Genomic DNA, 26,785 nt, shown 5'->3' with positions numbered 1-26,785 from the left:
TGACTTTATATTTATGGAACAACTTCAGCAGGACAGATTAAAAGAAACCTATTGCAGAATATCCCATAGTTGAGTGGTTAGAGCATTCTACTGCAATGTGGGAGACCCAAGTTCAAATTCCTTTTCCACATGAGGCAAAAGGGGTAATTGAACCTCAGTCTGCCACATCCCAGCTAAGGTCTATAATTTTTAGCCCAGTGATTAGAAGAAAGATGTATCCTCCTCCATCATGGCCCAGCATGAGTCCGGAAAAAAATATGTGACCAAACTATTCGGCAATTTCATGTCAAATTCACAGTTAGTTTGGGGTTGAACATAACTGTATTTTCTAGCAAGCTATTCATCTGACAAATGTTGCACAACTCTTCTTGTGTACCACAAGCATGCCCATCTAAATGTGAGATGAATTGCAACAACAACAAAATTTGGTAGCATGTGACATGGTTGAATTTCTTATCAGAGAATAGAAACAGTGCATGTTAAAGCTTACAAACATGCAGCCAAAAAGGGCCATAGCTGCCATTTTTACAATTAATATATCCAGCTTCACAAAGAAAGGTCTCCAAACAAAGACACACTAATATGAAAAATGAATAATGTTTATATGAGTGCACAATACCTGTGGAGTGAGTTAGACTCAATGAATCTTTTAGCATAACATCTCTTCCCATAATGCTTTTCACAACATGCACAATATTCACAACAGTGGGTATACAGTAATTTTCAAAATATTAAATCCTGTAATTAGCATCTTGGCTGTTTTGTCAAATAAAGAATATGGAGCCAATTATTTTCTAGTTACATGCATCCATCTCTCATCTGAAGTCACTGGTCAGGACTTGTCCCATAGCTTTATCTATTTTCTTTATCTCAAAACCATAAGTGTTATTTTCATTTGCAGCAGGCTTTTTTTCCTTCCCCTCTTATACAAAGGGATCAACCCGAGACAATCCTCTGTCTTATCTGTATCCTAAATATAGAATAAGAAAAAAGGTTATACAGCATTTGATTGTGTAGTTACATGTATAAATGGTATAGCTGTACAGCAATGAATGGACATCTGGTCATTTAAGTGATGGAAAGTTATCTCAAACTCAGAAAATGAGATGAAAAAGAAACATGCCATTAGCTGCAGAGCATAGCATCAGCAAACCAAACAGGTAATTTTCAATACTTGTTTACGTGTAAACAAATACCTTAAACAACAGCAGTCATGGAGCAGGATATTATTTTTCGATGATAAAATGGTATGCATTAAACACTTAAAGACAGGCATTCACTGGAAAATTTAATTGGGTTTTCCCCCCCTATAAGATTGTCTTTTGCAAGGAGTCAGTAACTAAGATATTTTTGAACCTCATTTGAGTTGCTATGATCTTGGGATACATCTTAACGCTATTGGCTTTGCAGAAGTGCTCTACTCATCTTTATCATGACATTCTAAATCATAAAGAAAGGAATTAAACAATAAAAGCCAGTGCTATTTGAAGGTAACCACCTATAATCAGGCCAAATACTGATAATTATGGCTGCTAACAGGTGTTTTATTACTCTAGTTAAATTGAAGGGGAGTTGTAAAAGGAATGAAAAATATGACTGTTAAAATGCCTTCCCTCTGGAAATGCCAGGAAAATAAGCTACAGTTAAAAAGGAAGCAATCCTCATAATGAGGGAACTAGAGCATTATGGAAAAAGACAGCTAATTGGCAGGCAAGGTTATACATTTTTACTGGTGATTACATATAAAAGAGAACTTAAGCACAGTTTCAAAATAACAAGTCCTTTAAAACAATTTCAAGGGTGTGTGTCACATAAAGATGAGATTAAAGTGGATGACAGCTTCTTGTTTAAAATTCTGCTATTCTGCTTTCTTCCCTGAAGAACCAAGACACAAACCTGCACCTCTTCCTAACTGCAGTAGTATCTAGATTTGATCAATTATTCTTTTTATGATATATTTGATTTATTACCTAAGTCTACAGAGCTACAGAGGTGCATTCAGAATATATATAGATGCACAATACTCTTGACAGGTTTCAGAGTAGCAGCCGTGTTAGTCTGTATTCGCAAAAAGAAAAGGAGTACTGGTGGCACCTTAGAGACTAACAAATTTATTAGAGCATAAGCTTTAATGAGCTACAGCTCACTTCATCGGATGCATTTGGTGGAAAAATACAGTGGGGAGATTTATATACACACACAGTGAACATGAAACAATGGATTTTATCATACACACTGTAAGGAGAGTGATCACTTAAGATGAGCTATCACCAGCAGCGGTGGGGGGGGGGGAAGGGAGGAAAACCTTTCATGGTGACAAGCAAGGTAGGCCATTTCCAGCAGTTAACAAGAACATCTGAGGAACAGTGGGAGGTGGGGGAGAAATACCATGGGGAAATAGTTTTACTTTGTGTAATGACTCATCCATTCCCAGTCTCTATTCAAGCCTAAGTTAATTGTATCCAGTTTGCAAATGAATTCCAATTCAGCAGTCTCTCGTTGGAGTCTGTTTTTGAAGTTTTTTGGCTGTACACAATGGATAGTGTGGTATGATCTGGATGAAAGCTAGAGGCATGTAGGTAGGAATAGCGGTCAGTAGGTTTCCGATATAGGGTGGTGTTTATGTGGTGTCACATAACCACCACCCTATATCAGAAACCTACTGACCGTTATTCCTACCTACATGCAGTTCTGAAGAGCATTCTTGATCTGTTCCCAGCAAAAGCATCCCACAGACAGCCTTTGTTCCCCCCCTCCCTCCAGCTTTGAAAGTATCTTGTCTCCTCATTGGTCATTTTGGTCAGGTGCCAGCGAGGTTATCTTACCTTCTTAACCCTGGCCAGGAGGATTTTATACATCTGTATACAGAAAGGTGGTTACCTTTCCCTTTATATTTATGACAAAGGCCTACACAGCACTTAAGATCTCAAAATAGGGCTGATGTAGGATTTGAAAGGGCCTTATGCTGGACCTCTGCCCAAGGGTGGATTTCACCTCTACAGATATCATAGCTGCATTACTGATACCAGATTAAGTGCCATTTAATAAATGCAGTATTGATGGTTTACTGCTACTTATTAATAAACCACATTATGGAAGATTGGGTATAACTAGCTTGTAGACTAAACCACTATAAACCAAATATCAGCTGGAAAAGATATAGATTTAATCATCATTCATTTTAGTCATAATCTGATTATTACAAACAGGTGCACATTGAGAACCTGATCCGTGTAACTGGCATGCTGAGTGGGTATAGTTTATACCTTCCCCTTAACTTAAATCTCAGATATGGGCTAATCATCAAACTTGTTAGTATATTTCATCATTGCTTTTTCATTTACAAAGTCAGACAATGCCTTCTTTGTGATACAACCCCACTTTGCAGTACAAACAGTAAACTGCTGAAGGATAAGAGCTTAATTGCCTGTGCTGGTACCTCCATCTGCTGTGCAAGCCCCAATCCAGTGGCTTCTAGCCAACTCTTCATCTAGCTCTCCGCTCTGTTGTCTCCTAATCCTCCCCCCATGGATGAGCTAAGATTCATCAGACTGGGGCTGGCCTCTGAGGAACTAGGCCAAAACCACCAACAGAGGCAGTATGTCATACGCCTTTAGATAACTCTGGATTTCAGCCTCTTCCTCTTCTTACCTTCTCCATGTGCCTCATTCCTAAAACATAATGGCAGTGAGTGGGGAAGCGTAAAAGCCAGAAGGTTTTCACAAGCTGCTAGGGATACAGTTATTACCTGATAGCGTCACTCCTTGGTTCCCCAGCACTAATGACAGCCCTAGCTAAACTCCCTAAATGTGTGTCTAGTCCCCTAAAGCTCCCGCTCCATCTCTCTCTTCTCCTTATTTCCATACCCATCCTGGTCACCTGCTTCTACTTCAACTTTTAATGTTTACATGAATTAAATATATGCTTATACATTTGTATTCATATGAACTAGTCAGCATTTAGAAATGCTGGGTCTTTCTACAGCATTTTAATCAGTAATTCTTAACTGTCAAAATAATATCTGCCACTACAAATATCTAATGGGAACTGTGTAACTTGCCTTCACAATGAACAGGTAGAATCCGATACTTTCTGTCTCATCAACATTATTTACTAGGTAAAGTATTCACTGTTTGGGCAGAAGGCCCATCATCTGATAGACACTAATGACTACCAACCTCGCAGTTTACTCAGTTTTGAGCCATCCTGAGCCACTTACTCAGACATCCATCCTTGAGTGGTGCAGAAGAAAATAATTTATGAGTTCAGAGAACCATTCAGCAAGTAAGAAACCTTAAGTTCTCAATCAAGGAAAACAAAAATTCAGCCTTGCCATTGTTTTATAAAATAGATTAAACTACAGTGAGACAAATCAGACCTTGTTAAGTAGACCTTGTGCTGTAAGAAGCACCAGGGTCTGTGATTGTAAAAACTGATCACATCAGTATGGCTCTTCCAACACCTCATCCAATTCACTTAAGTAAATTGTCCTAGAGGATGGGGAATTACAAAAAAATTGATTACCTTGCATTAATGGGAACAATTTAGTGGATGCAATCTTTTCTCATGTTTCAGAGTAGCAGCCGTGTTAGTCTGTATTCGCAAAAAGAAAAGGAGTGGCACCTTAGAGACTAACAAATTTATTAGAGCATAAGCTTTCGTGAGCTACAGCTCACTTCATCGGATGCATTTGGTGGAAAAAACAGAGGAGAGATTTATATACACACACACAGAGAACATGAAACAATGGGTTTATCATACACACTGTAAGGACAGTGATCACTTAAGATAAGCCATCACCCACAGCAGGGGGGGGGAAAGGAGGAAAACCTTCCATGGTGACAAGCAAGGTAGGCTAATTCCAGCGTTAACAAGAATATCAGAGGAACAGTGGGGGGTGGGGTGGGAGGGAGAAATACCATGGGGAAATAGTTTTACTTTGTGTAATGACTCATCCATTCCCAGTCTCTATTCAAGCCTAAGTTAATTGTATCCAGTTTGCAAATTAATTCCAATTCAGCAGTCTCTCGTTGGAGTCTGTTTTTGAAGCTTTTTTGTTGAAGGATAGCCACTCTTAGGTCTGTGATCGAGTGACCAGAGAGATTGAAGTGTTCTCCAACTGGTTTTTGAATGTTACAATTCTTGACGTCTGATTTGTGTCCATTCATTCTTTTACGTAGAGACTGTCCAGCAGTTTGGCCAATGTACATGGCAGACGGGCATTGCTGGCACATGATGGCATATATCACATTGGTAGATGCGCAGGTGAACGAGCCTCTGATAGTGTGGCTGATGCGATTAGGCCCCATGATGGTATCCCCTGAATAGATATGTGGACAGAGTTGGCAACGGGCTTTGTTGCAAGGATAGGTTCCTGGGTTAGTGGTTCTGTTGTGTGGTGTGTGGTTGCTGGTGAGCATTTGCTTCAGATTGGGGGGCTGTCTGTAAGCAAGGACTGGTCTGTCTCCCAAGATCTGTGAGAGGGATGGGTCGTCCTTCAGGATAGGTTGTAGATCCTTGATGATGCGTTGGAGAGGTTTTAGTTGGGGGCTGAAGGTGATGGCTAGTGGCGTTCTCTTGTTTTCTTTGTTGGGCCTGTCCTGTAGTAGGTGACTTCTGGGTACTCTTCTGACTCTGTCAATCTGTTTCTTCACTTCAGCAGGTGGGTATTGTAGTTGTAGGAATGCATGATAGAGATCTTGTAGGTGTTTGTCTCTGTCTGAGGGGTTGGAGCAAATGCGGTTATATCGTAGCGCTTGGCTGTAGACAATGGATTGAGTGGTATGATCTGGATGAAAGCTAGAGGCATGTAGGTAGGAATAGCGGTCAGTAGGTTTCCGATATAGGGTGGTGTTTATGTGACCATCGCTTATTAGCACCGTAGTGTCCAGGAAGTGTCCAGGAATCTTCTCATGACACTTGAGCAACATCCCTGACGAAGAGCCACCAGTGAAAGCTTTCTGCTTTCCACAGAGAAAGTAGAATGGGAGGTTTTTCATTTCTTTTATGTTCACCTCTCAGACTTTGTGATTTAGCCAATACTAGACCAGAAGTTGTCCAAAGTCTTTGTAATCACAAACCAATTACTGTTGTCTTTACGGGGTCTGCACCTCTGCTTCTTACAAAGGCCTATAAAGAAAACCTCTCTATACATAATGCTGAGCATTTTCTAATTATACTGTACATTTACAAACTCTGTTTTTGTCAATCTGTTGAGTCCAGTGGCCCTATCTCAACAAACTGACATAGAAATAATAGCCAACACTCGTTCACAGAGATATATTTCCAAAGCTCTGCATATGGAAGGAGCCAGGTGAGTGTGTCATGGAGAAGTCATTAATTTATGAGCTTATGTTCTAAAGAGCTTCAAACTAATTACAGTTGAAGAGTACAAATTCATATACAGTATATTGCCTAGCAGCAAGACACAACAAGTGTCATAATGGTTTTTATCAGAACTCATCTGTTGAAGTGTCTGGAAAAATATATCCTTGATTTGACAGCTCTGGTTATGGCTGAACAACAAGAGATGCATGTGGCATTATTTGACTGGAGGTGATTCTGTTCTGAAATAGTTACAGATTGATGGTCACTAAGGATGTTAAAGTATCATTTGGATACATACTCCTTTTCTGGGATATACCTACTGACTGCCAACTTGAACTTGGCCAATTAAAATTCTATTTTATCTAAGGCATTAGCTCCAAAAGACTAACTACCATTCTCTTTCTGAACACCCTGCCATGTTTGTAAGTAGATTTAAGTTTTATATATGCTAAATTGTGTCTTTGGACACATGCACATAACTCACATAACTACTGCCTAAGGTAGTCAATGAGTGAGGCTGATGACAGGGGTGTATGCTAAATCCTACTCATCATCCAGAGATTGGTGCCTAAGTCCAGGATGCAGGAAAGCATCTCTCTCTCTCTTTAGCAATCCATGAACTCGCTGCCTGGAGTTAGGTGGCTTAAGTGCCTAAGCTGCTTTTTGAGGGAATGAGTTAGGCAGCTGTCTTGCTCCACACAACTACTGAGATATGGGATATTCAGATGCTGGGATGCCTAAGTCTCTCTTGTTGAGGCTTTTCCACTGTGGGTAATGCTTAAGTATGGTCTACACTACATGGTTAGGTTGGCATAAGCTGCATTGCATTGACCTAGCTATGGCAGTGTCTTCACTTAAATTTGGCTCCCCTCAATATAAGCGCCTCTCTATGCTGATTTAGTAATACTACCTCCCCAAGTGGCTTTGAGTCAACGTCAATGTCATTAGATTAACGCAGTGTCAGTGTAGACACTGTTTCTGACTGTTTAGGAGCCTTCCCACAGTACCCCTCACAGACAATACAATCGATACAATGACGCATGCTACCGACAGAAGGAGCCAAGTGTGCACACACAAGCAATTTTATAACTGGTGGCTGTATGCCGACATAAGTTGCATTGACATAATTTTGTACTGTAGAGATGGCCTCAGTCACCAGGACAGAGAGAGAGAGTGAGAGAATTGGAGTGGAGAAGCAGTGAGTAGTGAAGGAAAAATGAGACAAAACATATCAACATAGTGGGAAACTAATGGTAAGACATGATCAATGGGTGGGTAGAAGATTGGGAGCCAAGGGAGGGGCAGGCAGGCTGAGAAGTTATCTTGACAAATGGTCAATAAATCAGACATAGAAAAAAGAGCAAAGCAGCTGTAAAGATTACATACAAGGAAATGAGGGGAAATGTACAAGTTAATGAGGGAATCAATAAGTGGATGAAACAAATTTACCTTGGTCAGTGAGTCACTACCACAAGATACATTTAGATCCTCTCTTAAATAGTTAGTGATGAGGCATCCTCTCTCCCCGAAACTGTGGGGAAGGATTAACACAATAAAAAAAGGAATATTCTGCCTTGGTTCCTATATATTCTAAGCAGCCTATCTGCATAAGCCCCTTTGTGTTTTATTTTAGACAATTTAATAGCATTGTTAGAGCCTTCCTGTGGGGCTTAGGTCAGGGCCCACAACTATAATTTAAAAAACTCCAACTTCCTATAGGCAAGGAGAAGGGTTGGGATGGCAGACCTATAAGGTTACAGTTTTGCTTTTATGTCACAGATGTCAAACCTGTTCCAGCATGCTAACACCCTTATGACTACATGGGTGGAAACTAAATGTACATTAATGCACACAATATCCCTCGTGGATCTCCTCAATTCCTCTCTCGGGGAAAAAGAAAAAATAAGATGCTTCTGGTAGTGGCTGCATAAAGACTCTGGGCTATATTAGCTAAGAGGTAGCAATTTCATCATTACTGTCATGCAAAAGCACCTATCTGGTGCAACCCAGACTTTCAAACTGGGAACAAACTTGTAATTTCAAAAAAACTGGTTGAGCAGGGGTATCGTGTGTTTTTTTCCAATTCACCAGTGATAAGGGCTCTGTCCTTTTTCTAATGCTAAATCAATGTGATAATCTGTCATACCCAGCAGAGTGGCAGTACTTACAACTAGGAGACTCAAAAACATATTAACTTGGCCTGCACACTCTAGGACTGCCAGAGGCCCCAGATCTAGTGGAGTTTCATAAATGACCCTGACTCATGCCCACTATCTTTAGTACATTAATGAAGAGGAATTCCATGAGACTGGAGTTCTTCATGAAAGTATGGGAAGGGATTTATCATAGTTCTTAAAAGAAATCTAGTTGCAGAGCATATTAGGTTACATTACAAATGCTTCTGCAAATCTCAGGCTATGCTTGATACAACAAAAATTTTATTCAAAGTCTACTGGACACTGCAGAGGTTCCACAAGGTCTGATGTTTTTTAGCCCAGTAACAAAGAAAAAGGAACTATAATGCATATGTTATGGCACTGTCCAACAGCCAGACAGCTGTGAAAAGAAGTGGACACAAGAATTAAAATAGCGCCTGGCACTGCAGCCAAAATTTATATCTTAAAGGTATTTACCTGTTAAGTTGGGTTTAATTCTGCTACAAAGACTTTGCCTCTTGTGTGCTGCAATGATCACCAAGTTCATGATTTTTAAAAAAACACAAGAGTTTACTTATGCCCAGAATACAGCAGTGGTATTTGGACCTTTCTGATTTAGGCAGCCAAAGAAAGAATAGCTTATCACTGTAGAGAACAATTATATGAATTCAGAAAAATTTGGGCCCAATTAGTAGATACATTAAATTAAAAAAATCAGGTGCCTCAAAGAATGCCACACACCCATTCCCATATCCTTCCTTTCCCCCCACAGCAGTTCCCTTTTCCCCCTAGTAATGTATGTCTTCTATATTATTACTTTTACCCCCAGCCTAACACATCTATGTAGTATTGCCTGGCTTGTATTGTTTAGTTTTGCAGCTTTCTATCTCAGGGTGATTTTTTTAAAAATTACATTAAAACTTTTCTTTAGCAACAGAGCAGTGTATTCCACTTAGATTCCAATCCTTCCCATTTTGAGATCCAGTTGTTCACCCTTTGCAGAAGGCCATCATGAGACATACGTACTACTTACATTCCACTTTGAAATAAGACGTCAATGATACAGACTTTGTATTGGCCTTCTGTAAAAGGGATAAAATTACACCGTACTAAACTAGCAGAGGAGACTTTGGGGAAGAAGGAGAAGGATTCCTGCTGTTTAGAAGTCGGCTTCCGGGGGTTAAAAAAAAATAAACTTGCAATCAATTAAAATAGGATGCAGCAGATTTATGTCATTTATTATAAAACAGCCCAATTTCTGAGGTAAGATGGGGTGTGATTCTTCCCTGCCCTAATCTGCTGCAGAGTAAAGCTGTCCATATGGACCCTGCTGACACACATTAATGAACAGTTAATATGTTTTGATGAGTCCCATTTAAAAAAAAAAAAAAAAACTTGATCAAAGCACACTAACACACCATTAGTGTGCATCAGCAGGGTTCAGACAGAAAGTTAGCCTGGGGAACACTAGGTCAGGGCAGTTTCACACCCCAGCGTATTGCAAACAAAATGCTTGTAGAAGCAGCTCAGCTATAGCATTTTAAGTGTAGATGCTACCTATGCCAATGGGAGGAATTATCTTCTTGGCGTAGGTTATCCTCCTCCTCGAGATGCAGTAGCTAGGTCAACAGAAGAATCTTCTTTCCACCTACCGCTGTCTATATGGGGACTTAGATTGGCTTAACTATGCCACTCAGGGTATGGATTTTTCATATCCCCAAGTGACGTAGTTATGTCAACCTAATTTCTAACGTAGACTAGACAAGTCTAGCATAGACTAAGGGCTGGTCTACACTACTGCAGTAAATCTACCTAAGTTACACAACTTCAGTTATGTGAATAACGTAACTGAAGTCGATGTAGTTAAATCCACTTACCGCAGTGGCTACACTGTACAGTGATGACAGGAGAGCATCTCCCATCGACTTCCCTTATGCTTCTTGGGGAGGTGGAGACCCGCTAAATTGACACTCACTGCATCGATTGCAGCAGTGCTGATCTACTGGTAAGTGTAGACATGCCCTGGAACACCAACAGTTCTTAAAGTTCAAATTCTCTTCATTTTTATGCTTATTGTTTTAAACACATTCTTTTCAAACATTACTGTCTTGTAGCATCATAGCAGCAGAGGAGCTATCTACAGTGACATCTGCTACACCTACCTCTATTTGCTGTACTTTCCCTGACATCCCTCTTGTGTTAATTCAAAAGGGGTTGTGGGACCCGAAGGTAAGGTTTACCAAGACCTCGGTTACAATTACAGTGTTAAGTTAGAAGTGATTCAGAGTTCTATTTGTACAATACAAATCTACCTTTCTGGCTACTTTAGTTGACTAGTCATGCAGTCTCTCTTATCCAAGTACCACCTACTTGAGACCATAGCAGTTTTTCAGTGTGACAATTTTGTACCGAATACAAGAGATAGAGGCTGAGGTTTCAGCCAGTGGTATGTAAATAAATTTAACCAGTGCGTGAGCTTTAAAAAACATCTGTATGCTCTTGGGGCTGCTTCTTGTTCAGCATTCACTTGCACAATAGAGCCCACTGCATCATCTGCAACAGAAAAATCATGTACGGGGAGAAATTGTCACTGTACAAGCATGGGAAGAAATTGTCACTGAACAGACAAAAGAGGCAGAATCTTGTTTGGAGGTCATCCAAAGTGTATGCTCAAGTATCCTAGTCATGCATGCTCTCTCAGGCCCTAGTTCAGTAATGTACTTAATGTGCCCAATTTTAAACATGTGAGTAGTCCTACTGGCTTCACACTCAGTCAACTGCAGGAAATTCCACTTAATCTATGTTAGAAGGATGAAACACTGAACTGAGCCCGTCAGGATTTGACCCTGAAGTTCCAGGGAGTCTAAATAGTTGAAAGGTAAATGAAAAGCAATAAAAATAATATAGCACAAGTAGATTTAGGGGTGTGACTCACTAACACTCATGGAAGTCACACAGCTAAATCCACACACAGCAGCTGGAAATATTAACATTAAATAAAGCTGAAGACTGTAAAAATTAATCATTTCATTTTTTCCTTTCTCCTCGGACAGTGGAGCCTCAGAATTGCAATTCAAACATATACACCAGTATTTAATGCATATAGCTGTACAGCATGCTTTGTTTCAATATTCTCAAACAATTATGCAAATTTTTTTTAAATTTACTTATTTTATGCAGCTATGACAGATTTGCCCTGTTTGACTTTACCAAGTGATACAATATGTCTCAAAGCACTTAACAGGGTTAGATGGTTAATGCAATAATTGACCTACACTAATAACAATGTAAACTCAAGTTAATGTTGTAGTAGTAGAGTAAAATAAAATAATTCAAGGTAAAATTTACTGATGAAAAATACTGTAGTTAAGTCTGGTGTGGCACACAAATTAAAAGGGTTATGTCTGGACCTTTCTGTAGATCCTGCAGGCTTCTATGCACCAGTTGTTTTCTCATTTTATTTTGCTAAATATTCCTGTCAATGTACTCCATTAACATGGGATTCTGAGAAAACTCCATCATGTTGAATGGACTTCATGTTTCATTTCCTTTTTTGCTTATAAATTTTATCAGGCACACTGATTATTTCCATGGCATTCTGCACTGCACAAAGGACACTGTTTTTTTCATCTCTAATATCTCCTTTTTGTCTCGCTGTGCCTAAGACACCTGCATGTATTTTGAGTCTCCTTTCAATGGATTTCTAAAGATAATATAGTGAGTTAAACTTAAGCTGCATTTCTCAAGAGAGAGAGAGAAAATAAAAGTCATTACTTCAAACAGACCCATCCAATAAACAAAATGGGGGGTAGGATAGATCTAATCCCCTAATTTCTAACATTTCCTGTGCAGTCCAGGTCCTTAAATTGAGATCTGCTTTCTGACAAATAAAACATTTCCTTTGGTATATTATATACAGCTTGAATGGAAGCAGAAGTAGCAACAGTTAATTACCTGTGGCCCTTCTAAGCACCTGATACCACCGTCTTCCTTCCCCATTTTCCCAACCAGTGTCATGAAAAAAACGTAACTTTTTATGAGATTACTGATAGCTCTTCCACAAGGCACATCCTGGACATCCAAACAACAGTGGCCTGTAGTGTGGCTTTTTAAGTCCCTATTTACTTCCCAACATTTGTCCACAGCTTTGAACAGTCAACTGCAGATTGAGACGTTCTGATCCAGAACTAGATTCAAATTTTCTCTTTTTGTCTTAATCAGTGTTCATTTATAAATCACATTTTAATCATGATTTAAATCATGAAGCAGTAAATCTTGATTTAAATAACTGATTTAAATCTTGTTTTGCATTTGCACTTTAGTTATTTTCCTAAAGAAAGGTTGATTATCATTGGTTAGTAACTATTAAAATGTATTGATTTGCAATTAAATATAGCCTTTACCCTAAATTTGGTGATTCTTTTTGCTAACCAAGATACACTATATCAACACATATTTAAACAACATACATGTATTCAGATTCTTAATTTGTATTGTTAGAAAATGGTGAATGATTATTTCTTATTTACTAGATGATTAATTTTTTGTGTGCGATTTGAGTCAGGCTCCATTTGGACAGGTATTCAAATTCAATAAATAATGCACAATAAGCAACATTTTGAAGACATTTTGTTAAATAAAAGTACTTTAAGTGTTCTGGATACATAATAAAAAAACCAAAAGGTTTATCAAAACATGTTTTGCATTTAAAACTAATTTATTAAATAAAGGAAGTATCTGTAATTATTCAGTTCAACTGATGGTTTCTGGTCAAGATTTTAGAACTAGTAGATCTCATCCTCTCACACCTAGTTTTCATTCATTGACTGGAAGAGAAAAAACAAGCTTTCCCAAATTTTCAACTCCCAATTGGTTTTTAGCTTTTAATGAACTAATCACTGAACTAGTTGAACAAACTGAAATGAAGAAAATATTCTCTCTGCATCTGCAGTCAAAAGCTAGTTTAGCACCATCTTGCCACCAAACGTGGCAAACATGCTACTTAATATTTTTTAATTTGATTAAAATTATGTTAATAGATTATAAATTTAAGACTTAACATAGATTAAAATTAAATTTGAAATTGACAAATAGGTTTATTGTTAAAAATGTATTTATTTTAGATCTAAAATATCTGATTTAAACAAAAAGACTGATTTTTTTATCCAACCTGGTCTTAAAGTATTTGGCTTTGATTTTATCTGTTTTGAATTTCAGAAGGAGCTTCAGTGCTTAAGCTGTCCATTGTGGACAGTGTTGTACATTCCAGCACAGACATCTCATTAAAAGTTCTGAGCACCCATAGCTCATATCTTTGTGGAGCAGCTGTCATCTTGTATGGATGTGAGGTAGCTGATGAAATCAAAGTTTCTAGACCTCCTTGTTGTGGAGAAAAACTTGAAGACACAAACCCCTGAAGGTTCAAAAATCAGAAGACAAAGAAGAATCCAACATTTAAAAAAAAAACAACTCATTTTAGGGGACCTGATTCATGAATTTTGCTCAGCAACATTGGTTATGTAATCTTTATATAAAAATAGTTCAGCTAAATATAAGCTCTTTTTGCTCTGTTACAAAGGATAGCATACCATTGACTTCAATGGGAGCTGGGGCGGAAGAGAATCAGTCCACAATCACACTTTTTTTCCAACTGGGTTGGGTGAAACTCTGCCTCATCTTATCATCTAATCGATTGTGTCCTCCTGACAAACACAGAGGCAGCATGGTAGACAGGGGGCTGAACATCTTTTAGTATTAGATATCAGTCTCTATAGACAACAGCTGGATCTGCCATTGGGCTATACTTGATATAGCAGCAATGACTTCCATTACTGTTCTTTTTCCACAGTACTAATGTATTTTAAGTAGGACAAGCAAACTTTGTCAGGGGAAAAAAAAAGAAAGAAAGAAAGAAAGACAAACCTCACTTCACATGAACCTTAACTTATCTCTAGCACAAATTTAAGATCCTGAAATGTTTAGATCTGTTCACGCTCCCCCAACTTCTCAATCACAGTTCCAAAAGCTGTTCTCATACTATTTTCTACTATGACCATGAGCAAAAGTTTGTTTGCTCAAGATTTCTAGGCCAATGTTGCAGATTCAGGAAATAACATTTGAATAAGTGTCAGTTGGGCATGCATACTTTTGGATAACTATCTATCTGTTTTGAACCTAAGCCTTGTAAAGTTCATGACTGGTAATCCAGAATGCTAGTTTACAATATAATTAACAAATTTCAAGTTCCAGTTCCTTTACGCTCATAGCACTGTCTTATGGATGAAATAATCAGGAAATGTACATATTAATACTTTTCTCATAATTGGCTGAATTATCTATGTTTCCTTAGGAAACAGAAAGAAAAGGAGTACTTGTGGCACCTTAGAGACTAACAAATTTATTAGAGCATAAGCTTTCGTGAGCTACAGCTCACTTCATCGGATGCATTTGGTGGAAAAAACAGAGGAGAGATTTATATACACACACACAGAGAACATGAAACAATGGGTTTATCATACACACTGTAAGGAGAGTGATCACTTAAGATAAGCCATCACCAACAGCAGGGGGGGGAAGGAGGAAAACCTTTCATGGTGACAAGCAGGTAGGCTAATTCCAGCAGTTAACAAGAATATCAGAGGAACAGTGGGGGGTGGGGTGGGAGGGAGAAATACCATGGGGAAATAGTTTTACTTTGTGTAATGACTCATCCATTCCCAGTCTCTATTCAAGCCTAAGTTAATTGTATCCAGTTTGCAAATTAATTCCAATTCAGCAGTCTCTCGTTGGAGTCTGTTTTTGAAGCTTTTTTGTTGAAGGATAGCCACTCTTAGGTCTGTGATCGAGTGACCAGAGAGATTGAAGTGTTCTCCAACTGGTTTTTGAATGTTATAATTCTTGACGTCTGATTTGTGTCCATTCATTCTTTTACGTAGAGACTGTCCAGTTTGGCCAATGTACATGGCAGAGGGGCATTGCTGGCACATGATGGCATATATCACATTGGTAGATGCGCAGGTGAACGAGCCTCTGATAGTGTGGCTGATGTGATTAGGCCCTATGATGGTATCCCCTGAATAGATATGTGGACAGAGTTGGCAACGGGCTTTGTTGCAAGGATAGGTTCCTGAGTTAGTGGTTCTGTTGTGTGGTGTGTGGTTGCTGGTGAGCATTTGCTTCAGATTGGGGGGCTGTCTGTAAGCAAGGACTGGTCTGTCTCCCAAGATCTTAGAAAGCGATGGCTCGTCCTTCAGGATAGGTTGTAGATCCTTGATGATGCGTTGGAGAGGTTTTAGTTGGGGGCTGAAGGTGATGGCTAGTGGCGTTCTGTTGTTTTCTTTGTTGGGCCTGTCCTGTAGTAGGTGACTTCTGGGTACTCTTCTGGCTCTGTCAATCTGTTTCTTCACTTCAGCAGGTGGGTATTGTAGTTGTAGGAATGCATGATAGAGATCTTGTAGGTGTTTGTCTCTGTCTGAGGGGTTGGAGCAAATGCGGTTATATCGTAGGAAACAGAGTTTTATTCATTAGTATCAGTAAGATGAGGGGACACAGATGTGCATACAAATAATTCGAAGTCCACCATCTCCAATAGTCAAAGAGACAGTAGTACCAGTTTGGCACTTATGAAAATTGAAGGAATGCTAAAATATCCATTTCAGATGCCCCCCTTCACACACGAAGAATAAACAGATTCTCTTTATTATACCTTTTTTCCTCCAGGGGCTGCTGTAGTGCCGAAATAGAGGGCAGCTCTCCCACCCCAGAGCAGGCAGCTGCAGAGAGGGAGGAGACACTTTGGCCTTGGTCTCCCAAATTTGACAAAGGTTCTGGTGCCCCTTGCAACAGATCACAGAAAGCAATTTGTCCCCCAACTTAAACTTGCATCTAACACAAAACATTATCTGGGGCCTCACGTTTTTATATCAGTTACATCAACAGATCCATTTACCTAACTATCACACAGTCCATGCTTCTGGGGAGGTATTCTGCCTTACCACTACTGATACTCACAACACATTGGTTCTTTTTATGTATTCAGAGCTATATCAGAAGGCAATGTGGACAGAGAGGGCACAATAGCCTTGCTTGGGTTCACGAAAAGGCCTAATCTGGCTCACAGAACCTTTATTGCTCATGTTGATTGTCAAAGATCTAGTCCTCTTGGGAACTCACCAGACTGCTGTGAGGGAATAAGCTGCTTTAAGCCTCCATATTCTGAAGAGTCCAGATACCACGTGTCTCTGTAGCATAAACACATTTTCTCCGAGAACTGCAGCTGTGTGGGTGTTCTGGATCCACAGTTTACCTCTTTAGAGACATGTGGTAGGTATAACAGAGACAGACAGATTGCACATTATTCTTACACACCATTGCTCATTCTTTAATAGTACAAGAAATGCTCATCTCTATAGGAAAATAAACCCTACACACATTTCCCTGCCTCAGTTTCCTCACCATTCTGAAACATTCTTTGGGCTGGGACTGGGTCTTCCAGCAGCTTCCAGGACTCTTCTCACAGCTTGACTTCTAAACCATGGAGCTTCTCTCCATCTCTAGGTCAACTTGCTTTTTCTCTGACCTAAGTTGCTCCTGTAGCTATGTCTCCCTCCTAGTAGAAAAACATGTCCGATGACTCTTCTTTCTTCCTCCCTAAAGCTTCCCATCTTTCTCTTTGAGTCCCTCAAGTTTATACGTCCAACCCTCAACACATGGTTCCTTTGTTCTGCTGGCAGTGTTTTTTCTTTCTGCACTTCACCACACCCTACAAACAAGCTGGAGCACTGTTCCCTCTAAGCTATGCACGTGTGCACGCACACAGATCCTAAACCCTATGCACATGGCGAAACATCGTGCGTACAAAAATTTGCACAAAAGAAATTTTTTGCGCACATGACCTGTCAAAAATTAGAGGGAACAGACTGGAGGAAGTATCTTATCCCAGTTCTAGTCATCCCTCCTTAGCATACATATTGACTGTTCAGAGTACAGTCATTGTATGTTGTCTGGGACATTTGTGCTGTCAGCCTTATCAGCAATGGGGGATATATATACACACACACACACACACACAGGCATTCCATGATACACAAGAACAACTTCATATAGCTCAGTGTTTTGAGCATTGGCCTGCTAAAGCCAGGGTTGTGAGTTCAATCCTTGAGGGGGCCATTTAGGGATCTGGGGCAAAAATTGGGGGTTGGTCCTGCTTTGAGCAGGGGGGTCAGACTAGATGACCTCCTGAAGTCCCTTCCAACCCTAAGCTTCTATGATTCTAATATCAACCAGAATTCATAATTTGTGCAGATAGATTCCCCTCCTTGGTCACAATGATGTGCAAGACTGAGAGAATCCAGGCTCGGCTGTCAGAACCCAGGCTGAGTTTGTAGGGCTGGTAGTTAAAAGCAGCATCTTTACACTTTTATCTTTGCAAGTGAGCTGGTTTAAAGAGGATTTGGGTCATTTGGATGAAATCATTTCAAGTCAAAATGATTTGCTCCATTTTAGATGTGGGAGGTTAATTATATACTGTAACATTAAAACAAAACAGCACCATCTAGACTGCTATTATTTTGTTCTTCTTGTATCAAACATGGCTTTAATTCTCAGTTCCTCCGTTCCTGTGCTTATAAAAAGAATGGAGGTCTTAGGTGAATGTGGTTGTGACAACTCAGGGAAACTGCACCTGTATTTTTCCTTAGGGGTCCAACAAGTACACCCACTGTCAGGCTTCCAACTTCCCTGGCCATCACCTCTTTTGGTTGGAGACGTTGGTCAGAAGGGAGTGAGACATGAGTAGCTCCAGGCTGAACATTTCCCTTCTTTCACTGTGTTAATCCCAACAGAGACAGGCTGTCCAATCAGGCCTGCTTGCTTCCTCTTCAGAGACTGTTAATAGTGTGACTGCCTAGAATTATAGTTACCACAGTTCTTTTTATGTAGGCCTGTTTTATTATTAAGACTTGAAATACAATAAGAGAATCTACATCAGAGGGTATTAAGCTGACCAGAGTTCACCCCAACCCTCCTCTGGCAGAAGCAGTCCTTGTGGTTTTAAATTCGTCACCATTTCAGCTCAGAACACACAAAGTCATACAGGGTCACAATAGGTCCAGTTCTTCCAACTCTATCCCGAGAATTGGGGCCCTCAATGGACTAGTTGTCCTGTCCATTTGCTGAAATGTGAAGAAGGCCCTGAGTCTGTTTAGAAATAGGCTATTGACCCAAAAAGCCTGCCTTTGTCTGTTGGTCCCTTGACAATCCAGTTTGAACAAGTCTATGCAAACCTCACCAGGGAGGTGGCTTCAAAGTGTCTGATATCAGAGGAACTACATTGGCATCCCTCTCCTCCTAGAGGAATTATGGACAATTCCAAAGTAACACATACACAACTCCATTTATAATACAATACAATAATACTTTTGATACCTTTGGGTATTATATTATTAATTCAATAAGGTTTAACTTAATTCAGTGAAGTTTATTTTAAATTCCATGAGATTTCTCCACAACGTTGCAGGATATTTTCAGTTTGTCACAATGGCTTTAGGTCTCCTTTGGATGACTCCTATTTTGGGACAGCTAGGTAACCTGCTGTGCCTTGCACCTTGCTTCCCAAGCCCACAGGTGTAGCTCCATGTACTCAGGCCAAGCCCCCAACTCTGCTTCCGGCATACTCTCTACATGTGGGGATGGGAGAAGGTCCCTAGTCCTTAAACTAGCTCTATCCAGTGAGGAAGTCCCCTGCACAGGGGAACAACACCATGTGCAGTTTCTGCCCTTTTAAAGACCCTTTTATGGTAATAGAGTGACATAAAAGGGACTTTAATGGAACTGAGAAACAGATTCACAGCGCCCAATAGCTCACCTCAAGCAAGTATCTTGTGATCCAAATATGGAAATCAAATTTCCAGATATCATAATTGGGCACTATGTCAATGGAACACCAGTAATTAATTATTAATGTGGGTATAATTTCTAATGTAAGTACAATATGTAGAATAGAATCACATTTTTATCTGAGAGCAGAAGATTTGGAACCTACAAGTCTAATTTTACTGAAATGATCAAAAACGTATTAAAGTGTGGCAACCATAACTAAGTTTTCTGGGACACATTTACCGCTCTGCTTAGCAAACTCCTTATTATCTTCCAGCAGGAAAGCCCATCATGATACAAATAGCTAGTGCAGTACTCCCCCAGCCAGCTGGTTGTCATCATAACTACATTACAGAACAAAATCTGCTGGAAACTTGGAGATTTATTCTTACTTAAGGTAAGTGTAAAATTAAAAACAAACATTATATCAAAGTGAAGGGTTCCACTTGAATGAGCAAAAGCAAGGTATGCCTCTGAGGGAAACAGGCTGTTTGCCATGAACAATTTTCTTCATTCCCTTTTTGTGGATAATGGTGTACAGATTCCATTTGTATGAATTGATTCATAAGTAATTGTTCAAGGCAAGGATGCAACTCTGCATCAGCACAGGGGAGGAGGCAGCATAAAGCACCCTTTTATTCCCCTGCACTGACTACCCTTATTGTGGGTAGCGACATGGTGGGGAAGAACCCCCCACCATACTGGTAGATGCAAAAGGGAGTGGGAATTGGATCCACATTTCAGAAGTAAACAAGTTTATCAGAAGGACCCTGGAGTTGACTGATGGATGCCAATGAAACTAAGGACCTCTCTCATTCTCACGGAGGCTCAGTGTTCTTTTAACAATGAACTACCTTAGTCTGGACTCATCCCAGAATGTTTCAGCCAAGAATATAAATGTAATCTTTACAATCCACAGATCTATGATACCTAAACAGAGATATCTAAAATTATAGCAGCGCTATTCACAGTTTACCATCCCATGACCTTGCACAGTAACTATGTTGAGAGCTCTTCAGGTTTTATCACGAGTCTTGCAATATTTAATACTTTTCTTAAAACCGTAGCTCCTGGAGGCAATGGATTAGAGGAGAATCTTAGCTTTCATTACAAAAGAAAAAAGTTTCTAATCATCGTGGCTGCAGAGGAAAACCCAAAAGCATGAACTGAGTGACCTTAAAGACTCAGAAGCCAGAAAGCAAACAAATAGAACTCAGCATATTTTGGTTCTAAGCCAATCATGATTTTTGGGGAAAACAACAATTTTGAACCCGTGAGGTCAGTAAATGTTGAAGTAAACTATCAGATGCTGTCAGGCAGCAGCAACACGTCACACTTCTACAGATTTAGGATCTGATTCAGGTCCCAAGAAAGTCAATAGAAGAGATGCTCAGTGATTTCAATGTGTGCTGGATCAGTACCTCTATGCAGCCATTCCTTCACCATGGGTGTACAAGCCAGCTTATATAGATGGTGACTGCATATTTCTTCACATGATGTGGAATCCAATGTGTACTGCTACTAAGCAAATTGAGTGCTCCAGGATAATGCTTTCGATTCGCTGTTTTTTCAGCAGCACTCAGAAACCTGCATGATCAAGTCCTTGGTCTGGAAATCTTGGGACACAAAGCTTTTTTGTGAAATGTGACTTTCAACTTCAGTTCCCAGGCAGAAATACATTGAAAACACTTGTGATGCTGTGCGGAGCCAGCTAAATAGTACATTTGCATTTGGGAGGAGGGAAAGACAGAGAATGCAAATGAAGTCATAAATAAGTGTGAGTTGCTGCTATTCTTGAGGTCATGCAATTCACTATTTGTGAACATTCAGAGACTTGACATCTTTCATTAAAATATCCTTAAATCTCAGAAGTTTTACAAATTGACACCAGAAGTTTGTTATTTACTGTTCATCTTTCCCAACTCCAAGTCATCCAACTAGAGAGCAGAAACAATACACTTAATAATCCCATCTCTTAAATTCTTAATGATACATTGTAACAAGTTTGTCAAACATCCATTGCCTGAAAATGTCTCATCCAAACTATTTGATACTTTACAATCTGATATGATAAAAATGCCATTAAAGGAACTTGCTTTTTTTTTTTTTGCAAAATATAAGTATTTAAAATATACAGTCACTACTGTGTATGTGTAGCAAGTCCCCCTTTCCCCTCAAGAATATCAAAACCCCAGTCACAATTTAGCAGGGAATAAGCATTTGTAATAGTTTGTTTTACAGAAAAAACTACTTTGGCTTAAGTGTAATGAGAGTGACCTGGTGGAAGGATATTTTCAGTGGAATGTCTTTGAGGTACTCTTCCCTCATAGCACACTAGAGCCCAAATTGAAGATGCCTAAATATTCTGTGCAGCATCCACATTTTCACATCTTCTCCTGTAAAGGGGCTGACTGAGGAGATGAGGTGGTTGAGATTGGGTTAGTATTGCAGGGGTTTCTTTCGTATGACCTATGGATTGGGTATGGGGTTCTGAGTTAATGCATTTTATTTCAGTTTACAATATCCCTGGAGCCTGGGACAGGTGCAACGAACATAGGATCTGGAAAAGTCAAATGCCTCTATAAAGCAAGCCTATGCTTGCTTAAAATTTCTTCAATGTTTATAATTCCTTTAAAATATAAACTTGCAAGCCTTACAGAGACACTAACGTTTGGCACCATATGATGAGTTTACTTGTGGGTTTCAGCGGATTCCAGTCAAAACAGACTAAATCAGAACAGATGTTACTACCCAGCTTCAAAAAGCAGTTGCATGAAAACCAACAATGAGCAATTTCTCCAAGGTCCAAGGGTTTGATCATGGAAAGTCATTGAGCACACTGGCACTGATCCAGTGAAGCTCTTAAGCATGTGTTTCTTTACTCCACTATATTGGCACCAGAGTGCTCAGTACCACGCAGAATTGAGTACTAAGTGCTTATATATCCCATTGAACTGAACTTCGTTAAGGGCCATCTTGTGACTATTAGTTATATTGCAGACATATAAGATTCACTTAGGTAGATTTGAATCTCTTTACTAGTTTTTCATAACCAGACAGGTATAAGTGAAAGTTAAATATATTACATTTAATTATAGTATACAGATTCCTCATAAGGATATTACCTCACTTCATTCTTCTCTATTTTTCAAGCTATGGTCTGGACATTAAAATAAGTTTTACAAAGCTACTAACTTCTGAAGGCACCCATATAACTTGAAGATACTTGCTGCCAGATACTGGAACACATTACAAAAAGATTTATGGGACTGGTTCTCTAATGGTGTAAGTTTTAATAACTCCATTGACTTCAGTAGGGGTTTGGCAATTTAGAGCAGCTGAGGATCTGTCCCTCTGTGTCAATAGGGAAATGGAGCAAAAATGTTCAGACAAATAGTGAATAACAAAAAAAAGCAACAGTTTTGGATAGAGCTAAGCTATTTGTTAGCCCAGGTCAAATTTGAATACTAGTTTTGGAGAAACTTTTCGAAAGTGAAATATTTTGTTTAAATGTTTTTGAATGGAACATTTTGACTTTGTTTCAGATCATGGTTTTGAAATTTAACTAGATTTGTTCAGAAATCAAGAGGATAAAGACACCCCAAACCAAAATAAAAAATGGGGGCAGAGGTCATTTCAGGCTGAACAAAACATTTGACCCAAAATGATTTTTTGTTTTAATGAGAAAAAAATGTTCCATTTGAATAGACCTAGAACTCCTCCCACCAACCTCCCATTTTGACCAGCAATCCAAAAATACCAATTATTCCCTCTTGTCTAAAGATACTTAGATAGTGTGGCTGCTGTACCTTCCAAATTTAAACTGAATTCTCTGACCATAAGTTATAGCCTCACTGTTAAAAAAAATTAAGATGAGTGAAGTGTTTTATGCATTACTATCCGCTAACTCCAATTCTTACATTGTATTTTAGTTTTGTATTTAATATTCTATTTTGTTTCTTCAGTTAGGGATGGTGAAGAAGTTCCTTTGTACATTTTTAACAAATGTGAATGACTGTGGGTTCCATTAATCAGGGTGCTCAATGGGGATGTACTAGCACAACACTCAGGGTGGACTGAGTGTTGTGCTACTCCCTGGTATAAAATCCTGCATTTTTAGCAGACAACTCTCAATATTCACTCAAAGATTGGCTGAAAGTGGAGACAAGAGTTTGTCAGATCAAAAATTCAATTAACTGGTAACGATTAGTATTGAGGATAAAGAATTCAAAAAGCTTAGTTTAATACTCTGCTATATATGAGAAATAATTAAAGCAATATTTTATTATACTGGTCACTCAAAAATATTGCATTGTCCCTAATATTGTTCTATTCATTTTAATTAAAAAAGTGCAACTGCTGACATATGAGAAACGGTATATTTATTATAAGAAACAGATTGTACCAACATTGTCTTATAGGATTCTAGACTGTAGCACTGAGTGGTGCTTTAACTGTTATGGAACTATGAAAGATTATTAAATAGGCCAAAGACTATCAGATATAACATAATTTTAGATATTGTTTAACCCTGAACTGAATTTTGCCTGCTGATACATGCATGTTGCTTCCAATGGAGCAGCACATGTGCACCGAGGGCAGAATTCAGCCTCACATTTTTCATTTCCCATTCAGTAACATGAGAGAAATGCTATTTGAATATTAGAGCCTGGACTAGCTTTAAGATACAACCCTGAACTGAGGGTGGGATTGAGCTATCCTAAGGGGCAACAAAGAAACTAAGATTAGAATGGAGTAGACTGGTTGTGTTTTGTGTATCTATGATCCTGGCTCCTCCTTGCTCCCCTTTTGGAGTCTTGCTTCTGCCAGGAGGTGAACTGGAGTGAGGAGACTTTGTATTCCAGGGACTCTGACTGCTATGGTCATTGGCACCTCTGCACTGGGGCCACTCTAAATCTGATCCTAAATTGGTTGATGGGCCAGATTTTTAGGACTGGCTGTTTGGTGACCAATGCAGCTCTGAGGAGGAGGTACATCAGTGATTGTAAAATGGCTTCCAGGTCTTCTGACCAGTAGGCTTAAGTATTTAGACCACTGTCCATGGTTGTTGATATCACTACACCTGCCCTGTTTGGCAGCTCTCTCAAAATATGCAGATTGAGAATAGTTTTACGGCCATATCTAGCCTTTTTATCCCCCCCACCCCACACACATACACACCCCGCACGTGCACGTACATGCACACACACAGTCTTCAGTCAGAATGGTCTCTCCCTAAGGGCAGAGTTTGGCCCATGCACATAGAACACAGCGGCAGGATAAGCAGAGCAGCAACAGATAACGTTATGAAGATCCATGCTTTCAAGAACCTCAAAAAAATATATCGAGGGTCAGGCCAGGGAAGAAGGTTGCCTCTTGTCTAAAGACCTTTAATCTTCCCCTCCCACAAAGATACTCTAAATGGTGTAAGGAGAGCAAGGGCTTACAATTATACACCAAGCCCAGTGTTAGGGTTCAATTTAAGTTATTGATGAGACATCAAATAACCAAGGCTCAATCAGTTTTTACTAGTCAAGGACCAAACAGAAAAAAATAGGAAGGAAAGAGTTATTACTTTACCAATCCAATCTGCAAAAGAGTCTTGCAGCATTCAATCTGCTCCAAACTGAGTTGAATTCAACTTATTTTATAAAGTGTAGATTGTTTACATCAAGCAGAAGATTAAAGTAATTTCATATCTATTTTTCAAATTAGAAAATATAGAACATGCGTTATTCAACTGAAGGGTACAATATCCTACCATAAGTATGGCCCTACCAAATTCACAGTCCATGTTGGTCATTTTCACAGTCCTAGGATTTTAAAAATCGTAAATTTCATTGTTTCACCTATTTAAATCTGAAATTTCCTGGTGTTGTAATTGTAGGAATCCTGACCCAAAAAGGAGGTTGAGGGTGAGGGGGAAATCACAAGGTGGAGGTGGAGGTGTAGTGGAGTAAGCTAACCTTACTTCTGCTTCACAGCTGGGTGTCTGGAGAGCAGCAGCTGCTGGCCAGGAGCCCAGCTCTGAAGGCAGAGCCACCGCCAGCAGCAGCACAGAAGTAAGGATAACATGGTATGGTATTAGAGTAGCAGCCGTGTTAGTCTGTATTCGCAAAAAGAAAAGGAGTACTTGTGGCACCTTAGAGACTAACAAATTTATTAGAGCATAAGCTTTCGTGAGCTACAGCTCACTTCATCGGATGCATTTGGTGGAAAAAACAGAGGAGAGATTTATATACACACACACACACACACACACACACACAGAGAACATGAAATGATGGGTTTATCATACACACTGTAAGGAGAGTGATCACTTAAGATAAGCCATCACCCACAGCAGGGGGGGGAAAGGAGGAAAACCTTCCATGGTGACAAGCAGGTAGGCTAATTCCAGCAGTTAACAAGAATATCAGAGGAACAGTGGGGGGTGGGGTGGGGGGGAGAAATACCATGGGGAAATAGTTTTACTTTGTGTAATGACTCATCCATTCCCAGTCTCTATTCAAGCCTAAGTTAATTGTATCCAGTTTGCAAATTAATTCCAATTCAGCAGTCTCTCGTTGGAGTCTGTTTTTGAAGCTTTTTTGTTGAAGTATAGCCACTCTTAGGTCTGTGATCGAGTGACCAGAGAGATTGAAGTGTTCTCCAACTGGTTTTTGAATGTTATAATTCTTGACGTCTGATTTGTGTCCATTCATTCTTTTACGTAGAGACTGTCCAGTTTGGCCAATGTACATGGCAGAGGGGCATTGCTGGCATACCATCATAGGGTCTAATCACATCAGCCACACTATCAGAGGCTCGTTCACCTGCGCATCTACCAATGTGATATATGCCATCATGTGCCAGCAATGCCCCTCTGCCATGTACATTGGCCAAACTGGACAGTCTCTACGTAAAAGAATGAATGGACACAAATCAGACGTCAAGAATTGTAACATTCAAAAACCAGTTGGAGAACACTTCAATCTCTCTGGTCACTCGATCACAGACCTAAGAGTGGCTATCCTTCAACAAAAAAGCTTCAAAAACAGACTCCAACGAGAGACTGCTGAATTGGAATTAATTTGCAAACTGGATACAATTAACTTAGGCTTGAATAGAGACTGGGAATGGATGAGTCATTACACAAAGTAAAACTATTTCCCCATGGTATTTCTCCCTCCCACCCCACCCCCCACTGTTCCTCTGATATTCTTGTTAACTGCTGGAATTAGCCTACCTGCTTGTCACCATGAAAGGTTTTCCTCCTTCCCCCCCCTGCTGTGGGTGATGGCTTATCTTAAGTGATCACTCTCCTTACAGTGTGTATGAGAAACCCATTGTTTCATGTTCTCTGTGTGTGTGTGTGTGTATATAAATCTCTCCTCTGTTTTTTCCACCAAATGCATCCGATGAAGTGAGCTGTAGCTCACGAAAGC

The 26,785-nt window shown here is 39.6% G+C and overlaps 1 long non-coding RNA gene across 1 annotated transcript in view; it reads right to left on the bottom strand.

The window, feature by feature from the left end:
* Positions 1–479: 479 nt before the first annotated feature.
* LOC119860537 overlaps positions 480–26,785 on the bottom strand; it is a 49,542-nt gene continuing 23,236 nt past the window's right edge. Inside the window, exon 3 of the long non-coding RNA XR_005294561.1 lies at positions 480–970. This is a non-coding gene — a long non-coding RNA (uncharacterized LOC119860537). The remainder of the gene's footprint in view (positions 971–26,785) is intronic.

This window comes from Dermochelys coriacea, chromosome 8, assembly GCF_009764565.3.
Source record: "Dermochelys coriacea isolate rDerCor1 chromosome 8, rDerCor1.pri.v4, whole genome shotgun sequence".
Lineage (NCBI taxonomy): Eukaryota > Metazoa > Chordata > Testudines > Dermochelyidae > Dermochelys > Dermochelys coriacea.
This window is presented reverse-complemented; position numbering and strand designations above follow the sequence as displayed.